The sequence below is a fragment of the Heterodontus francisci genome, unplaced genomic scaffold (assembly GCF_036365525.1).
Source record: "Heterodontus francisci isolate sHetFra1 unplaced genomic scaffold, sHetFra1.hap1 HAP1_SCAFFOLD_43, whole genome shotgun sequence".
NCBI lineage: Eukaryota > Metazoa > Chordata > Chondrichthyes > Heterodontiformes > Heterodontidae > Heterodontus > Heterodontus francisci.
In genome coordinates, this window is record NW_027141852.1 from 9,122,218 (window position 1) to 9,140,890 (window position 18,673).

Below are 18,673 nucleotides of genomic sequence, written 5' to 3' on the forward strand. Positions count from 1 at the left end.
TGCTGCCTCTGATGCCCCAGGACCCGTTCTGCCGCCCCAGGACCCGTTCTGCTGCCTCTGCTGCTCCAGGACCCGTTCTGCTGCCCCAGGACCCGTTCTGCTGCCTCTGCTGCCCCAGGACCCGTTCTGCTGCCTCTGATGCCCCAGGACCCGTTCTGCTGCCCCAGGACCCGTTCTGCTGCCTCTGCTGCTCCAGGACCCGTTCTGCTGCCCCAGGACCCGTTCTGCTGCCTCTGCTGCCCCAGGACCCGTTCTGCTGCCTCTGCTGCTCCAGGACCCATTCTGCTGCATCTGCTGCCCCAGAACCTGTTCTGCTGCATCTGCTGCCCCAGGACCTGTTCTGCTGCCTCTGCTGCCCCAGGACCCGTTCTGCTGCATCTGCTGCCCCAGGACCAGTTCTGCTGCATCTGCTGCCCCAGGACCTGTTCTGCTGCCTCTGCTGCCCCAGACCAGTTCTGCTGCATCTGCTGCCCCAGGACCTGTTCAGCTGCCTCCATTGCCCCAGGACCTGTTCTGCTGCCTCTGCTGCCCCAGGACCTGTTCTGCTGCCTCTGCTGCCCCAGGACCTGTTCTGCTGCATCTGATGCCCCAGGACCTGTTCTGCTGTATCTGCTGCCCCAGGACCTGTTCTGCTGCCTCCGTTGCCCCAGGACCTGTTCTGCTGTCTCTGCTGCCCCAGGACCCGTTCTGCTGCCTCCGTTGCCCCAGGACCTGTTCTGCTGCCTCTGCTGCCCCAGGACCAGTTCTGCTGCATCTGCTGCCCCAGGACCTGTTCTGCTGCCTCTGCTGCCCCAGGACCTGTTCTGCTGCATCTGCTGCCCCAGGACCTGTTCTGCTGCCTCCGTTGCCCCAGGACCTGTACTGCTGCCTCTGCTGCCCCAGGACCTGTTCTGCTGCCTCTGCTGCCCAGGACCCGTTCTGCTGTCACTGATGCCCCAGGACCCGTTCTGCTGTCACTGATGCCCCAGGACCCGTTCTGCTGTCTCTGCTGCCTGATAGGTAAGGAGCTGAATGCGAGCCTGCAGTGACCATGGTCCAATGGTTTGGCGATGCCTTCCTGCAGGTTTGCCTCCAGGTGACAACAGATAGGTGGAAGATCCTCTTCCCCAGGGATGGGAGGTGGAGACCTGTCCACCTGACCAAGCAAAGCTGCTTTGAGATAGTAGGTGAAGTCAGCAGCCGTGGGGTCACCCCCAAGACATGGATCCAGTGCACGAAGTGGGTCAATGACCGGATCCGGGCTGCTCAGGCGCAAACTCAAAACACTTTGGACCCTTTGGACATTGCGCATGGCAGAGTGAGAGGGAGTGTTTGGTGGAAAGGGAGTGACCACCCAGTCATGTGTATTGGGGAAGGGCAGCATGACATGCTGCCTGAGGCTTGGCTGCATCTCGGTGGGAGGTGCACATCAGTCAAGAGGGGCCACATGCAGGAGGAATATGTGTGTCCACATCATGGACTGCTGGACTATCACCATCAGAGATATTGGGCTTGTCCCCGCTGGGAGACTAACTTTGTTGATCATAGTGGCTGCAGGAGAAGACAGCCCACAATCGGAAAGAGCATGTCAAGACTGGCAGTGGATGCCTTATCTCCATGTCCTCATCCCGATGGAGGAGGAGGCCATGGAACAGGCCGGGCAGCAAAGCAGCTGCTCCATAGCTGATGGAGAGACAGGGACACATACCTAAGAGAGTGAGTGAACATCTCCTGGGGCACAAGGGAGCATCCGCTGCAAAGGAGCCATACTGCTCATCTGTTCACCACTGCATCAATGGAGCTGCACAGTAGGGGTGGTTGGAATGTCACGATGGGCAGACCCTAACCCTTCAATGTCCCTGTTTTCACATGCGGGCTAGGATGAACGACAAGAGCGAAGAGCTGGAGAGACTGTGGGACAGCCAGACACCTCTGAGGAGGAGGAGGGAGCCTCAGATGGTGCACCATCACCTCATTCCCCTGCACCCTCCACCAGCACAGAAACCCTCACTCGGTGGGTATCCACTTGCTGTTAGATTTGGGCACACAAGCTGGTGAGCACGTCACAGACAGGCCCGGGCAGCTGACGGAGGCTGTGACAGCCGAGGCCACTGGCAGTTGGAAGTCTGTGGGAGGCCAGGCCCATGCTGAGTCCCAGGCTGATGACGTGCCTCTGGTGTCACCAGCAACACGGGAAATACTGCAGCTGCAGCAAGAGGTCAGGCAACATCTGGCAGAATTGCCAGAGGTTATGTGTACCCAAGTTCGGATGATGGAGGAGTCCATCCAGGCCTTGCATGCTGCACTGACTCTGATGGGGGTGTGTCTGGCTTCCTTCCTTGAGAGATTGGTGACTCTGATGGAGAGCCAGATCCAGCCGACCAATCAGTGGCTGCCGGAGATGCGCGCAGACTTGCACTCCATCGCTTTGTCCATGAGATCCATCCAGCGGTGACAAGGTGAGAGGGGGGACGAGGCACCTGAACTCTTCACCAGGTCCACATCCCTCTCAGGTCAGCAGCGAGGTACAAGTGTGTCTTATAAGGGGGAGGAGCAGCTGGCTGCTACATCTGGTGTCTCCTCTCAGGGTGCTCCTGGTGTGGAAAGTAGCTCCAAAGCCCCTCTGCCAGTGACACAAGTGATGCCAGTGCCTGCGTCCATCATCCTCGATGACAGAGGGGGGTCCCTGTACCTGTGCAGGAGGCCCTCAGTGTGCCAGGGCCCTCCAGGCCTCAGGCAGCAAGAGGACGGCCACCAATGTCATCCCAAGCCATGGGGCAGCAAGGTCAGCAGCCTGTCTCCACCTCAGCTGACAGAGCAGGGGGAGCACCACGTAGGAGCACCCGGAAAAGATTTAAGAAGAGCACCTAGATTCACTGAGGGGTTCACGGGTGAATGTACATTCCAGATGGATAGGGTTGTGTTTGGTGTCACACGGAATAAAGAAATGATGTTCTCTCACTATGTCTCCTTCTTATTGTTGATACCCTTTGGGACTTCATTTAAACCCTTCCTCCCAAGGGGCTGGAAGTGAGGGACCAAGCCCTGAGTTTACAAAGCTTCGGCCTTGTCACTGTGCGATGTGTACCTGGACGCTGCAGAACAGAATGAAGGAGGTGACAACAGGGCTGCTTAAAGCTAAGACTTTATTGCTGTGGTTCCAGAAGGTGGTAAGGCTCAAAGGAAACTTGAATGTATAAGGGTGTCTCATGTCTCCCTTGTGTGTATCTCATGGCCCCTTTCCTACTGTGCCTGAGGTTCTTCATCTGGCACTGCATGGGCAGCATCCTCCTCCACATCCTCATCATCAGAGGAGACATCACACTCCACGATATCCTCACTAGTCAACACCTCACCCGTCTGTAATGCCAGATTGTGCTGTGCACAGCAAACCACCACGATATGCGAGACCCTCGCCAGGACATACTGAAGGGCTCCACTGGATCGATCTAGGCACCTGCATCTCATCTTCAGGAGACCAATGGCCTCCTTGACGGTCGCTCGGGTTGACCCGCAGCAGGTGTTGTACCTCTCCTCTGCATCCGTGCGTGGGTTCCTCACAGACGTCAGTAGTCATATCCTCAGTGGGTAGACCTTGTCTCCAAGGATCCATCTCTGAAAGCGGATGGGGCCGCGAAAAGGTTCTGCCACCTGGGAGTGCCTTGGTATGCAGGCGTTGTGGCTGCTTCCCGGGATTTGTGCACACACCTGTGGGATCCATTTGCAGTGGTCGCAGACCAATTGCACACTGAGCAAGTGGAAGCCCTTCCTGTTGAAGGCTGCTGGCTGGTCTGCAGGAGCCTTGATGGTCACATGGCTGCAGTCAATGACACCCTACACCTGGTGGAATCCAGCGATGGCCCCGAATCCTATAGCTCTCTCAGCTTGACTGTTTGGATCAATGTGCACATAGTCACCGGCCCTCCTGAACAGGACATTGGTAACCTCCTTGATGCACTGATTCACTACAGACTGTGAGATTCCACACATATCTCCAGTGGATCCCCGCAATGATCTGCTGGTGAAGAAGTTCAGTGGCACGGTGACCTTCAGTGACACTGGCATCAGGTGCCCACCAAGTCGCATGGGGCACAGCTGCATCATGGCAGAGAGATCAGTGACGACCTCCGTGGAGAGGTGCAGTCTGCGGAGACACTGTCAATCGGACATCTGCAGGTAGTTGAACCTCGGCTGACGTGTTCCTCTGCCTCCTTTTCCAGCCTCCTGTTCGAGGCTGGCCTTCCTGTGGGCCCCCAAGCTGCTGTGGTGCCCCTGCTGGTGCCTGCGCCTCCCTCCCTTCCTCTCTACTCCTCCTCCTCCTCCTCAATGGGAGCCTCGAATCCAATGAGAGCCTCGAATGAGGCCCATGACAGGTTGCCCCTCCCTGAGTGCAAGGCCTTCACAGTAAACAACACCCAGCCACATTTACCTCACTTGTCACCCTCAATGAAGTGGCACTGCCCCAATGGCACCCTGGTGTTGTTCCCTCTGCAGAGCTGGCACATTGGCCCCCACTCCTGACAGTGTTTCCCGATGCCCTTTCCCCCTCCACCCTTGCTGCCAAGTTTTGCTGCCTCTCTCGATAGCTTCCCAGTGAAGACAACACTCAGCTCCCACCTCCCAGTCACCTCCTTTAACCAGGCGTGGCACTGAAGCCCCGTGGTTCCCGTGCACTATTAGTTCAATTGGATCCAGTGAATAAAATTGCTGACAATTGGACTCACAAATACTTTAAATGCCTTCTTGCCACGTGGATGTGCGAAGTCTGCCCTCCATGTCAGCCGCCGACAGAAAAATCCGGTCCAACGTCTTCCATCCCTATTTTATACACCCCCCTCCCCCTCCCCGGCCTCCATTCCCGTCTCCAACGGTCCCTTAAAATTCTGGCGCATGTCTCTAAGACTAATGGGAGTGAAACCAGATCTGCTCCTTAGACTGAACAGGGAGAGCTGCTCTCTCTGTGTTTAAAGTGAATGAATCTGCTCTTTACCTTGTCTTACTGGAACGTTCACTGTCTGGAGATGTCTGTTTGAAAATGTTTTCCTGTTATATTAATGGAGCAGAGGAGCAGATGTGAGGTACTGTTGAACAGAGAGGTTTGGAAGTGGGTGAAGGGGTGGAGTGACGGTGTGAGTGAGAGGCGCAGTGAGTTGGCCATTCTCAATAGAGTGTCAGGAATGAAGGTCAGAGGAACAGACCAGGCAGGAAACACAGAAAGAGCGAGGAGAAGCTGGTGTGAAAAACAGAGATTAAACAACAGGCTTGTTCATTTGGTTTGGGTCTGGTGTTTAGAATACCCGGAATCTGGGTTCACCTCCCTTCCAACTCAGCGAATTGTATCAACATTATGTTCATAAAACCATGGAATGATACCCAAAGAAGGAGACCATTTGGTCCATTGTGTCAGTGTTGTCTCCTGTAATCTGTCCATTTTTCCTTCCAGTATTTATCCCAATTGCTTTTCAAAGTTACGACTGAATCTGCTTTCAAGTCCTGATCAGACAGTGCATTCCAGATCACAACACATCACTGTATAAAAAATCATTCCTCATTTCGCCTCTGGTCTTTTCTCAATCACCTGATAAATACATCCTCTGGTTACTGACCCTTTTGCCACTGGAAACAATTTCTCCTTATTTAACTTATTGAAAAGCTTCTTGAAGATGTCACATACTAGACTGCCAGTAAAACTGAAGCCCATGGAATAAAAGGAACAATGACAGCATGCATATGAAGTTTGCAGACTGATAGGAACATAGGAGCAGGAGTAGGCCATTCAGCCCATCGAGCCCACCCTGCCATTCAATATGATGATGACTGATCGTCCACTTCAATGCCTTTTTCCCACACTATCTCCATCTCCCCGATGTCATTTGTATTTAGAAATCTGTCAATCTCTGCTTTAAACATACTCAATGACTGAACTTCCACAGCCCTCTGAGGTAGAGAATTCCAAAGATTCACAACCCACTGAGGAAATAAATTTCTCCTCATCGCTGTCCTAAGTGGCTTTCCCCTTACGTTGAAATTGTGTCCCCTGGTTCTAGACTCCTCAACCGGGGGAAACATCTTAGCTTCATCTACCTGTCTATCCCTTTAAATATTTTGTAAGTTTCAATGAGATCACCTCTCATTCTTCAAAACTCGAGAGAATACAGGCCCAGTTTCCCCAATCTCTCTTCATTTGACAGTCCCGCCATCCCGGGAACAAGTCTGGTGAACCTTCGTTGCACTCCCTCGATGGCAATGATATCCTTCCTAATGTAAGGGGAACAAAACTTCACACAGTATTCCAAAGTGCAGTCCAACCAAGGTTATATACAATTGAAGCAAGACTTCACTACTCCTATACTCAAATCCTCTTGTGATAGAGGCTAACATATCATTCGTCTTCTGAATTGCTTGCTGCACCTGCATGTTAGCTTTCAGTCACTTATTGACAAGGACACCCAGGCCCCTTTGTACATTCACACTCTTACCATTTCACAAATAATCTGCACATCTGTTTCTCCTGCCAAAGTGGATAACCTCACATTTTTACACATTATATTTCATGTGCCACTTTCTGGTCCACTCACTAAGTCTGTCCAAATTCCCTTGAAGCCGCTTTGCATTTTCCTCACAACACACATTCCCACCTAGTTTTGTGTCATCTGCAAACTTTGAAATACTACATTTGGTCCCCACATCCAAATCATGTGAACAGCTGGGTCACAGTGTGGTGGTGAACAGTTGTATTTCTGTCTGGAGGAAGGTTTACAGTGGGTTCCCCATGGTTCCTCATAACTTCAGTTATGTGCAGAGACTGGAAAAGCTGGGGTTGTTCTCCTTGGAGCAGAGCAGGTTCAGAACAACTTTGACAGAGTTAGAATCAAGGAATCAAATGGTAACAGTACAGAAGGAGACCATTCAGTCCATCATGTCCATGACAGCTCTTTGCAAGAGCAGATCAGCGAATTCCACTCCTCTGCCCTTTCATTGTAGCCCTGCAAATTTTCTCTATTCAGGTGTTTATCCAATTCCCTTTTGAAAGCCACGATTGAATCTGCCTCCAGCACACTCTCAGGCAGTGTATTCCAGATCCGAACCACTCACTCTGTCCCACACCCCTGGTACCATTGCAGAAAATCTTTTCTGTTCATTTCATCCCTCATAAATAATTGAAATGAAATGTTTATGAGGATATGCACAACATAAAAAGGAGAGAGAAATAAATGCTGAGTAAAATAGAAGTCAATGTTTGAAAGGTAAAAAGAGCAAAAGATGTAACTTTTATTCTGGATGAGTGAGAGGAATATATCACACTTTGGGGATTTTGTAAGAGGATTTACTGATAAACCTGGGATTTGAGAGGAAGCTGGTTCATGGTTTACAGAACAAATTCGGCCCCTGGGGTGGAGCCAACAGCTGCACCGTCCAATAACAGACAGGCCGGGGACACTGTCTCAGGCCTAGTGAGCTCAGTCGATGAAAGCATGAAACTCTGAAGCTCAAGTTTTTGAGTTTGAGCCTCACGGTGGGTGTTTTTTATTTCCTTTTTAGGCTGATTTTACAGGCGTTATCCAGCTCTGAATTCCTCGGCAGGGAGTTCAAGGAGTGTTTGAAATGAGATTCAACAGCAGTATGAGAAAGTCTCTCCTTGATTCAGGATTCTTACCTCTCTGCAGGATCTCACTGCTGAAGACTGAACTTTATCTCATTTCATTCTCAGCTCAGGGTCAGTGTGGTTCACTGGGACTTCTGGCTGTCTCCCACTTCACAATCCATCAGTGCTGAGAAATCAATGGGGAATATTACTCACATGTTGTAATGTTTTATAAATACTTGAATGTATTTCACACTGTGTCTAACAGTGTGAATCTCCCCTGGTATATCAGCTCACCAACACTTCAACAGAACATTCACATAATGTGAGCTCTGAGATCTGTTCAGATCCCTTTCCCAAGACCTGGAAAGTGGGATTGGGCTGGATCGCTCTTTTTCAGCTGGCACAGACACGATTGCTAAATGGTCTCATTCTGTGCCATAAATTTTCTCCATTTTCTATGTTCTATGAAGTGAGGTGTGATTGGGAGGGGCAATTCCACCAGGGTTATATTTTCTACCAAAACAATGACACAAGGGATACTTCACTTTTTTATTCATTCATTCATGCGATGTGGGCATCGCTGGCTCGGCCAGCATTTATTGCCCATCCCTAGTTGCCCATGAGAAGGTGGTGGTGAACTGCCTTCTTGAACGGCTGCAGTCCATGTGGGGTAGGTACACCCACAGTGCTGTGAGGAAGGGAGTTCCAGGATTTTGACCCAGCGACAGTGAAGGAACGGCGATATAGTTCCAAGTCAGGATGGTGTGTGGCTTGGAGGGGAACTTGCAGGTGGTGGTATCCCCTGCATTTGCTGCCCTTGCCCTTCTCGGTGGTAAAGGTCGCTGGGTTTGGAAGGTGCTGTCTAAGGAGTCTTGGTGCATTGCTGCAGTGCATCTTGTAGACGGTACACACTGCTGCCACTGTGTGCCGATGGTGGAGGGAGTGAATGTTTGTAGATGGGGTGCCAATCATGTGGGCTGCTTTGTCCTGGACGGTGTTGAGATTCTTGAGTTGGAATTGCACCCATCCAGGCAAGTGGAGAGTATTCCATCACACTCTTGACTTGTGAATTGCAGATGGTGGACAGGCTTTGGGGAGTCAAGAGTCATGGATGAGTGAGAGGAATATATCACACTTTGGGGCTTTTGTAAGAGGATTTATTGATAAATCTGGGATTTGAGAGGAAGCTGCTTCATGGTTTACAGAACAAATTCAGCCCCTGGGGTGGAGCCAACAGCTGCACTGTAATTACTCGCCTCAGGATTCCAAGCCTCTGACCTGCTCTTGTAGTCACATTATTTGTATGGCTACCCATGGTAACCTCCATGATGTTGATAGTGGGGGATTCAGTGATTGTAACGCTATTGAATGTCAAGGGGAGATAGTTAGATTCTCTCTTGTTGCAGATGGTCATTGCCTGGCACTTGTGTGGTGCGAATGTTACTTGCCACTTATCATCCCAAGCCTGTGAGACTGAAATAGCTCAGTTGGGAGTGTGTTAGACTGAAGATCCCTGGTTCAATCTGGGGTTTTTGCAGTTCTCCTTTATTCTGCATCGCCCTTTGGTTTTGACTCTTGAGCTGCACAATTTACACTGAAATTATTTCCCCAACTCTGAAGGTTGGATTGGAATAGAGAGATATCAAGGATGGGAAATATTTACATTGTGTGCTTTAGCTTATTCTCTATCTCCTTGTGTCCTTTTCCCCAGTTTTTGAATCTTTCGGGGTCGGGTGAACATTTGATTTGCTGCATTTGTCCCAAGCTGAAGCCTTTTCCACATCTCTGGGCGGTCAGACTCACTCTGTCTGTTTTTGCTGCTCGTGACCATTGACGAGAAAGGCCACGAGTTCAATGTTTATCAGCAAACGGAAGATAACTGGAAAGAATTCTGTGTTACTCCAGACCAGTGACAAAGATGCAATGGATGTTATTCAAAATAAATTCCCTCTGACATTTTATGTAAACTTGTTTGCATCTAAAAGTTGGATTTTAAGTGTTACAAAAATGTGTCAAATTAATGACTGACCATGTGTCAGCGCACATGGGGATCAAATCCACAGCCTTGTTGTTATCAACACTGCGTCCTAACCAACTGAACTAAGCGGCCTATAGACAGAGCCAGGTATGGGTTTGAGCCGCACGCTGGGCGGTTTGTGTTTTATTTCTCACACTGGGTGACAGAGCGATTGTACAAACAATGGACACATCACATCCCTGAAACATTGTTCTGATATAAAACAGTGTGAAATAAGAACTGAGCATGGAAATGGAACGGTACCAGAAATCAGGACTTTAATCTATTGAAGTTGATCTTGAAATTCAACCATTCACTGAACATTCCAATAGATCGAACTCTCTTCTGATATAAAATCCAGGAACTTGAGCTGCTGTAAAACATAACTGAGCCTGACGTGATCTGAACACACAATCTTCTGATGTGTAGTCAGACGCGCTACCATTATGCCACTAGCTCACAAATAAAATCAAGTGTTTCATTCCTGACAGATTTACTTCTTGTTTAGATTCAGTGATTGAAATTAATTCAATCCTCATCTGACCTCCACTCTGTGAAGGCCTGCCACCCGACCTGAACCCGACGAGACCCGCGACCTGTGTCGGGTCCGGTTCATGTCGGGTCGCTCTTCCGGGTCTGGCTTTCGGGCTCAGGTCAGGTCGGGCCAGGTTCGGGTCGGGCTGGGTCCAGTTTGGGCTGTGTCCGGGTCGGAAACACACAGGAAGTATTACATTTTGCTCTGCTGGGAAGTTGAGTTTAGTAAGTGTCAAAAGTTGAAAAGCCAACCTGAGCTGGGAGTCCGGGACATCAAGGAGGGAAACTCTGAGTCTGCTCAGTGAGCAAGTGAGCATCTCAATGATGTCATTGCGCTCATGCTGCAGCTTCCTGTAGATTCGGAATCGGGAGGTAGGTAAAGTGAACTTTCCGGTGGTCGGGTAAGGCTCGGGTCGGTTTGGGCGTGGGAATAAATGGAGATACTCGGGCCGGGTCGGGCTCGAGTCCAATGTGGTTCTGTCAGGTTCGGGTCGGGTTTTTTTTCCTGACCTGAGCAGGCCTTTACCGCTCTGTCAGTTCAGTGCCTTATTTAAACTGTTACTTGGAGTTCTGTTTTACAGGGTCTCGGCTGTTTAAGTGTTTCCCAGACCCACTACTCTGATTAATCAGACATTTTGCTGCTAACTGCTGCTGCTACAATTGAAATGTAAAAAAGAATTTCCAGTGACCTGCAACCAATGGATAAATACATTTCAGAAAGATAAAGCTCATTCACCAATCCAAAAATGTGTCTTTCTGCTTATATTTATAAACAACTCCTTCTCTCCACTATGAGAACTATACAATCACTACAGTTATTTGAAAGTTAGTATAAGATGTTCCAGTTCATCAATTTTAAAACTGCAGCAGGTATTTTCCAGAAAACTTCTCTGTTGGAACCTCAGTCCCATTTAGATTGAAAGTGGACAATTAATGTATTCACTTGTTCATTGTGGACAGGTGTCTGACTTGGAATAAATCTCATTAACTTTCAATGAGGTGGCAGTATTTCTGTGCTCCCATTTTACACAGTCTGTCCTGTTCATGCACCATGTTTTTATTCTCCTCTCCCATTCTCCACAGGATACAGATTACAAGCATCATCAATCTAGCTGTTGAAAAGCATTGGTAGAATCTGGTCACAAACTGAATTACAAACCTGACAGACAAACACAGGAGAACAAGTGACTAGTGAACACAAACCTCATGGTGCTCATTTTCAGATTTATTGCAGTCATCCGACAAAACAAGTGAAAGAATATTCCAGTGAAATGATTTGGAAAGTAGGTGTAACTTTTGTTGGTGCCTTTCTTTGCTCTGTTGGTGAAACTTTCTTGCACCTGATTCCTGTTCATGTCTCTGTTTCCTCTATTGAATGAGGAAGGAGGTATTTGATCAGAAATCAACTGGATTGTGTACCTTTGAGAGGGGATTTCTGTACCATCAGGGCTGGAAACAGGAGTGAGTGAAAGACAATGTGTGGAGTTTGATTTTGTACAGAGGGAGAGCAAATCTAACAGGACTGTGAGATATTGGCCTGGATTTTACATCCCCAATAGCGGTGAACTCTGAGACTTTCACTGCTGTTGAGGGTCTGAACAGCACTGCAACAGCCGGTACATGCACACACTAATACCAGCATCTGGAAGTTGTGGTGGTGAGAAATGTGCTTGGAAGGAGCCTCTGATCATAATCGCACAAGCCCACTCTTTAAAGTGACAGGGACCTGTAGTTCAACAATTTGGGCTCATTGCCCACAATGTACCCTGATTTTTACCTGGGTTGGATTAAAGCCGGTACCAACAGGCTCTGGGCCGCTCGGGAAGGACTTTTCTGTTGACACAACAGCTCCACTATTCCAGGAAGACACCGGCAGCAGCAGGGGTCAACTTTGAGAGGGAGTTCAGACATTTTAAATGTTGTATTTTATTTCTTAATTGTATGTAAGTTTTTAGCATGGCCTGATCAGAGTTCTTAAATTTACATCTGACTTTTTATTAACAAGATTGAAGGGTTTTTAAAAGATCTCTAAATATATATGACTTTTTATCAAGATTTACTTGGCTTCTTTGTAAAGACTCTTGAGCAAGATTGAAGTGACTTTTAAAAACTACATCTTATCCTTTAAAATCCTGCTTCCATGTAGATGACATTGGAAGATGACTTCAGAATAGCTTAGACTATCTTTCGAACATGTACTGCAACAGCTTAAGACGTACTTTTCTGCAAAAGCTGGTGAATTACCTTCCGGGAGCGGAGAGGAGCGGAGCGGAGCAGACCTATATGGACCGATATGAGGAGAACGCCGAGAGCGTAGCCTATAAATCCAATCCGAGGATCGAGGCCCAGTCTCTTCCCTTCCAGGAGTGGAGTGGAGCTCTTCCAGTGTGCTGGAGTTTTGAAAAAAAAGAAGCCAATGGTGACGTCAGAGGAGAGCTGCAAGGTGATTGGTTGGTGAGTCACTGCTGTTAGTGTATTTAAATATCATAAAGAAAAGGGCAAAGTTTTTTAGTTGAAAAAAAAAACCTCTGCTGATAAGATGAGTACTACTAAAGTGTTTTTTTTATTCAGTGTAACTTATGAAGGACTTTAGATTGTAGTGGGTAGAACAAGGCCCCGAGTGTCATTAGCATTTTATAATTAAGGGAGTAACTAATTAATCTAAGGGTAAGTCATGGCAGGAGAACTCAGTCCCGTGATATGCTCCTCCTGCGCTATGTGGGGATTCAGGAACCCTCCCAGTCTCCATGACGACCATGTGTGCAGGAAGTGTATCCAGCTGCAACTACTGGCTACTTGCATTATGGAGCTGGACCTGCGGGTGGTTTCACTGTGGAGCGTCCGCGAAGCTGAGGACGTCATGGATAGCATGTTTAGTGAGGTGATCGCACCACAGGTAATGGATGCACAGGCAGAAAAGGGATGGGTGACCACCAGATGGAATATTTGGAGCAGGCAGGTAGTGCAGGAGTCCCCTGTGGCCATCCCCCTCTCAAACAGATACACCGCTTTGGTTACTGTTGGGGGGATGACCTCCCAGGGGAAAAGAGCAACAGCGTGGTCCGTGGCACCACAAAGGGTTCTGCCGCACAGCAGGGGAGGAAAAGGGGTGGAAGAGCTATTGTGATAGGGGATTCTATCATAAGGGGTGCAGATAGGCGTTTCTGTGGCCGCACACGAGACTCCAGGATGGTATGTTGCCTCCCTATTACTAGGGTCAAGGACGTTTCGGAGCAGCTGCCGGAAATTCTGAAAGGGGAGGGTGTGCAGCCAGAGATCGTGGTCCATATTGGTACGAACGACATAGGCAGGAAGAGAGATGAGGTTCTGCAAAGTGAATATAGGGAGTTAGGCAGAAGGTTAAAGAGCAGGACCTCTAGGGTTGTAATCTCAGGATTACTCCCTGTGACACGTGCTAGTGCGGGTAGGAATAGGAGGAATAGGAAAATGAATGCGTTGCTGAAGACTGGCGAAGGCGGGAGGGCTTCAGGTACTTGGATCATTGGGATCTCTTCTGGTGCAGAGGTGACCTGTACAAGAGGGACGGGTTGCATCTGAACTGGAAGGGGACCAATATCCTTGTAGGGAGATTTTATAGTAATACACTGGAGGGTTTAAACTAGTCTTGCAGCGGGGGTGGGACCCAAAGTAGTAGTCTCTCCGATGAGATAGTTGAGGCAAATGGAGAGGTTAAAGCAAGCAAGTCCAGTAGGCAGGCCAGGCAGGGGCAGGACAGGGAGCGTGGAAGGTCTGGTGGGCTAAACTGCATTTACTTTAATGCAAGTATCCTTACAGGTAAGGCAGATGAACTCAGAGCATGGATCGGTACATGGGATTGTGGTATTGTAGCTATTACGGAAACGTGGTTGAGGGATGGGCAGGACTGGCAGCTCAATGTTCCGCGGTACCGATCCTTCCGGCGTGACAGAGGTGGAGGTAAGAGAGGAGGGGGAGTTGCACTATTGATTAGAGAGGACATCACGGCAGTACTTAGAGAGGATATCCCGGGGTGAATGTCCAGTGAGGCCATACTGGTAGAACTTAGAAATAATAAAAGGGTGATCCCTTTGATGGGATTATACTATAGGCCCCACAATAGTCAGGGGGAAGTGGAGGAGCATATATGTAGGGAAATCACAGATAGGTATAGGAATTCTAGGGTTGTAATAGTAGGTGATTTTAACTTCCCTAATATTGACCGGGACTGCCTTGGTGCTAAGGGATCAGATGGGGAAGAATTTGTTAAGTGAATCCAGGATAGTTTTCTGAAGCAGTACGTGGATGGCCCGACTAGAGAAGGTGCTACACTCGATCTCCTCTTCGGAAATGAGAATGGGCAGGTGGTTGATATGGCAGTGGGGGAGCACTTTGGGACCAGTGACCATAACTCTATTAGCTTCAAGATAGTTATGAAAAAGAATAGGACTGGTCCTCAGGTTGAAGTCCTAAATTGGGGGAAGGCTAATTTCCATGGCATCAGACAGGAACTATCAAAAGTTGAATGGGAGAGGCTGTTTGCAGGTAAAGGGACGTCTGGCAAGTGGGAGGCTTTTAAAAGTGAGATAGGAAGAGTTCAGGGCCAGCATGTTCCTGTTCGATGGAAGGGCAAGGCTGGCAGGTTTAGGGAACCTTGGTTGACAAGGGATATTGAGGGTCTGGTTAGGACAAAAAAGGAGGCATACGTCAGGTATAGGCAGCTGGGATCGAGCGAGTCCCTCGAGAAGTATAGGGGATATAGGAGTATACTTAAGAAGGAAATTAGGAGGGCGAAAAGGGGCCATGAGATTTCCCTGGCAGATAAGATAAAGGAGAATCCTAAAAGATTCTATAAGTGTATTAAGAGTAAAAGGGTAGCTAGGGAGAGAGTAGGTCCCCTTAAGGATCAGTGTGGCAATCTATGTGTGAAGCCACGCGAAATGGGCGAGGTCTTAAATGAATATTTCTCGTCTGTATTTACCGTGGAGAAGGTCATGGAAGCTAGTGAGTTCAAGGGAGGGAACAGCGATATCCTGCAGCATATCAACATTACAAAGGAGGAGGTGTTGGAGGTTTTGAAGCGCATTAAGGTGGATAAATCCCCAGGGCCTGATCAGATGTATCCTAGGATGCTATGGGAAGCAAGGGAGGAGATTGCTGGGGCGCTGGCAGAGATTTTTGCATCATCGTTAGCCACGGGTGAGGTACCGGAAGACTGGAGGATAGCTAATTTGTTAATTAATAAATTAAATAACAAATCATGTCGCCTCTTTCTCTTCTAAACTCTGGCGGAGATAAGCGTAGCTTGTCCAATCTTTCCACGTAAGACAGCCCACCCATTCCATGTAATAGTCTCGTAAACTTTCTCTGTACTACCTCCAATGCATTTACATCCTTCCGCAAATAAGGAGACCAGTACAGTACTCAGTACTGCAGAAGAGGTCTCACCAATGTCCTGTATAGCTGAAGCATAACCTCCCTACTATTGTATTCAATTCCCATGGTGATAAATGATAACATTCGATTAGCTTTCCTAATTACGTGCTGGACCTGCATACTTAACTTTTGCAATTCATGCCCTCGGACACCCAGATCCCTCTGCATCTCAGAGCTCTGCAATCTCTCACCATTTAGATAATATGCTTTTTTATTCTTCCTGCCATAGTGGGCAATTTCCGACTTTCCCACATTATACTCCATTTGCCAGGTCTTTGCCCAATCACTTAACCTATCTATATCCCTTTGTAGCCCCCTTATGTCCTCTTCACAACCTCCTTTCCTACCTATCTTTGTGATCAGCAAATTTAGCAACAATACCTTCGGTCCCTTCATCTAAGTCATTTATATAAATTGTAAAATGTTGAGGCCCCAGCACAGATCCCTGTGGCACACCACTCGTTACTTCTTGCCAACCAGAAAATGACCCATTTATGCTGACTCTCTGTTTCCTGTCAGCTAGCCAATCTTCTATCCATGCCAATATGTTACCCCCGACACCATGAGCTTTTATTTTCTGCAATAACCTTTGATATGGCACCTTATCCTTCTGGAAATCGAAATACAATACATCCACTGGTTCCCCTTTATCCACAGCACATGTAACTCCCTCAAAGAACTCCAATAAATTGGTTAAACATGATTTCCCTTTCAAAAAACCATGTTGACTCTGCCTGATTACCTTAATTTTTTCTAAATGCCCTGCTATAACATCCTCTGTAATAGCTCCAAACATTTTCCCTAAGACAAATGTTAAGCTAACTGGCCTGTCGTTTCCTGCTTTCTGTCTCCCTCCCTTTTTGAATAAATGAGTTACATTCACTCTTTTCCAATCTAACGGAACCTTCTCGAATCTAGGGAATTTTGGAATATTAAAAACAGCGCATCAACTATCTCACTAGCCAATTCAGGACCTGGCGACTTGTCAACCCGCAGCTCCAACAATTTGTTTAGTACCACTTCCCTGGTGATTGTAATTTTCTTGAGTTCCTCCATCCCTTCAATTTGCTGATATACGGCTAATACTGGGATGTTATTTGTATACTCAATAGTGAAGACCGATGCAAAGTATCTGTTCAATTCATCTGCCATCTCTTAATTATCCATTATTAATTCCCCAGACACACTTTCTATAGGACCAACAGTCGCTTTGTTAACTCTTTTCTTTTTAAAATATCTATCGAAACTCTTACTAGTTGTCTTGAAATTCCTTGCGAGCTTTCTCTCATACTCTAATTTTACCTTCCTTATCAATCTTTTAGTCATTCTTTGCTGTTTTTTATATTCTGTCCAATCTTCTGACCTGCCTCCCACCTTTGCACAATTATAGGCTTTTTCTTTAAGTTTGATAGTATCTTTAACTGTTTTCCTGAACCATGGATGGTGAGTCCCACCTTTGGAACTTTTCTTTCTCGTTGAAATGTATCTATTCTGTGTATTCTGAAATATCCCCTTAAATGTCTGCCACTGCATCTCTATTGACTTATCCCTTAACCTAATTTGCCAGTTCACTTTAGCTAGCTCTGCTTTCATGACCTTATAATTGCCCTTATTTACATTTAAAATACTAGTCTGGGACCCACTCTCCTCTCCCTCAAACTGAATGTAAAATTCAATCATATTATAATCGCTACTACCTAGGGGCACCTTAACTATGAGGTCATTAATTAATCCTATCTCGTTGCACAATGCCAGGTCTAGTATAGCCTTCTCTCTGGTTGGCTCCAGAATGTATTGTTCCAAGAAATTATCCCCAAAACATTCTATGTACTCCTCATCTAGGCTACCTCTGCCCATCTGAATTTTCCAATCTATATGTAGATTAAAATCCCCCATAATTATCACAGTACCTTTCTGACAAGCTGCCATTATTTCTTCCTTTATATCCCATCCGACAGTGTGGTTAATGTTAGGTGGCCTGGACACCACTCCCACAAGTGACTTCTTGCCTTTATGATTTCTCATTTGTACCCAAACTGCTTCTACATCCTGATCTCCAGAACTCAGGTCATCCCTCTCTATTACGCTAATACCATCATTAATTAACAGAGCTACCCCGCCACCTTTTCCTAGCTGCCTGTCCTTCCAAAACGCCATGTCACCTCCAATATTCACATCCCAATCTATGTCGCCCTGCAGCCATGTCTCTGTAATGACTATCAGATCGTACTTATTTATTCTATTTGTGCTCCCAGTTCATCTGTTTTGTTTCAAATGCTCCATGCATTCAGATACAGAGCATTTAGTTTTGTCCTTTCATTATTTTTGTCACCTCTAGCCTTATCTGTCGATTTACTCTTAGATTTGTACATTCTGTCCCTTCCTGTCACAGTCTGTTTATCATTTCCCATATTTATACCTTTCTCTCTTGCCTTGTCTCTCCTCCTTGATTCACCATATCTTCCCAAATTTAATCCCTTGCCCCCACTATTCAGTTTAAAACCGTCTCTACTTCCCTCGTTATGTGGCTCGCTAGAACACCGGCACCAGCACGGTTCAGGTGTAGACCGTCCCAACGGTACAGCCACCTCTTTCCCCAGTACTGGTGCCAATGCCCCACGAACCAGAACCCACTACTACCACACCAGTCTTTCAGCCGCACATTACTTTCTCTAATCTTATTTGTCCTCTGCCAATTTGCACATAGCTCAGGTAATAATCCAGAGATGATTAACTTTGAGGTTCTGCTTCTTAATTTGGTGCCTAGTTCCTCATACTGACTTTGCAGAACCTCTATCTTTGTCCTGCCTATGTCGTTGGTACCGACATGGACCACGACGACTGGATCCTCCCCCTCCCATTGTATGTTTCGCTCCAGCCCTGAGCAGATGTCCTGAATCCTGGCACCGGCAGGCAACACAGCCGTCTGGACTCTTGCTTTTGCTGCAGAGAACAGAGTCAATCCACCTTACTATACTGTCCCCTACTACCACTACATTCCTTTTTTCTCCCTCTTTGAGCCGCAAACACTTACTGCAGACGTGTTTGCCCTGGATCACACTGGCATCCAGGAACTCCCACATGCTGCAGCTGTGACACATCACCTGTCCTGTCATCCTTAACGTGTTTCAATTAACTACTTA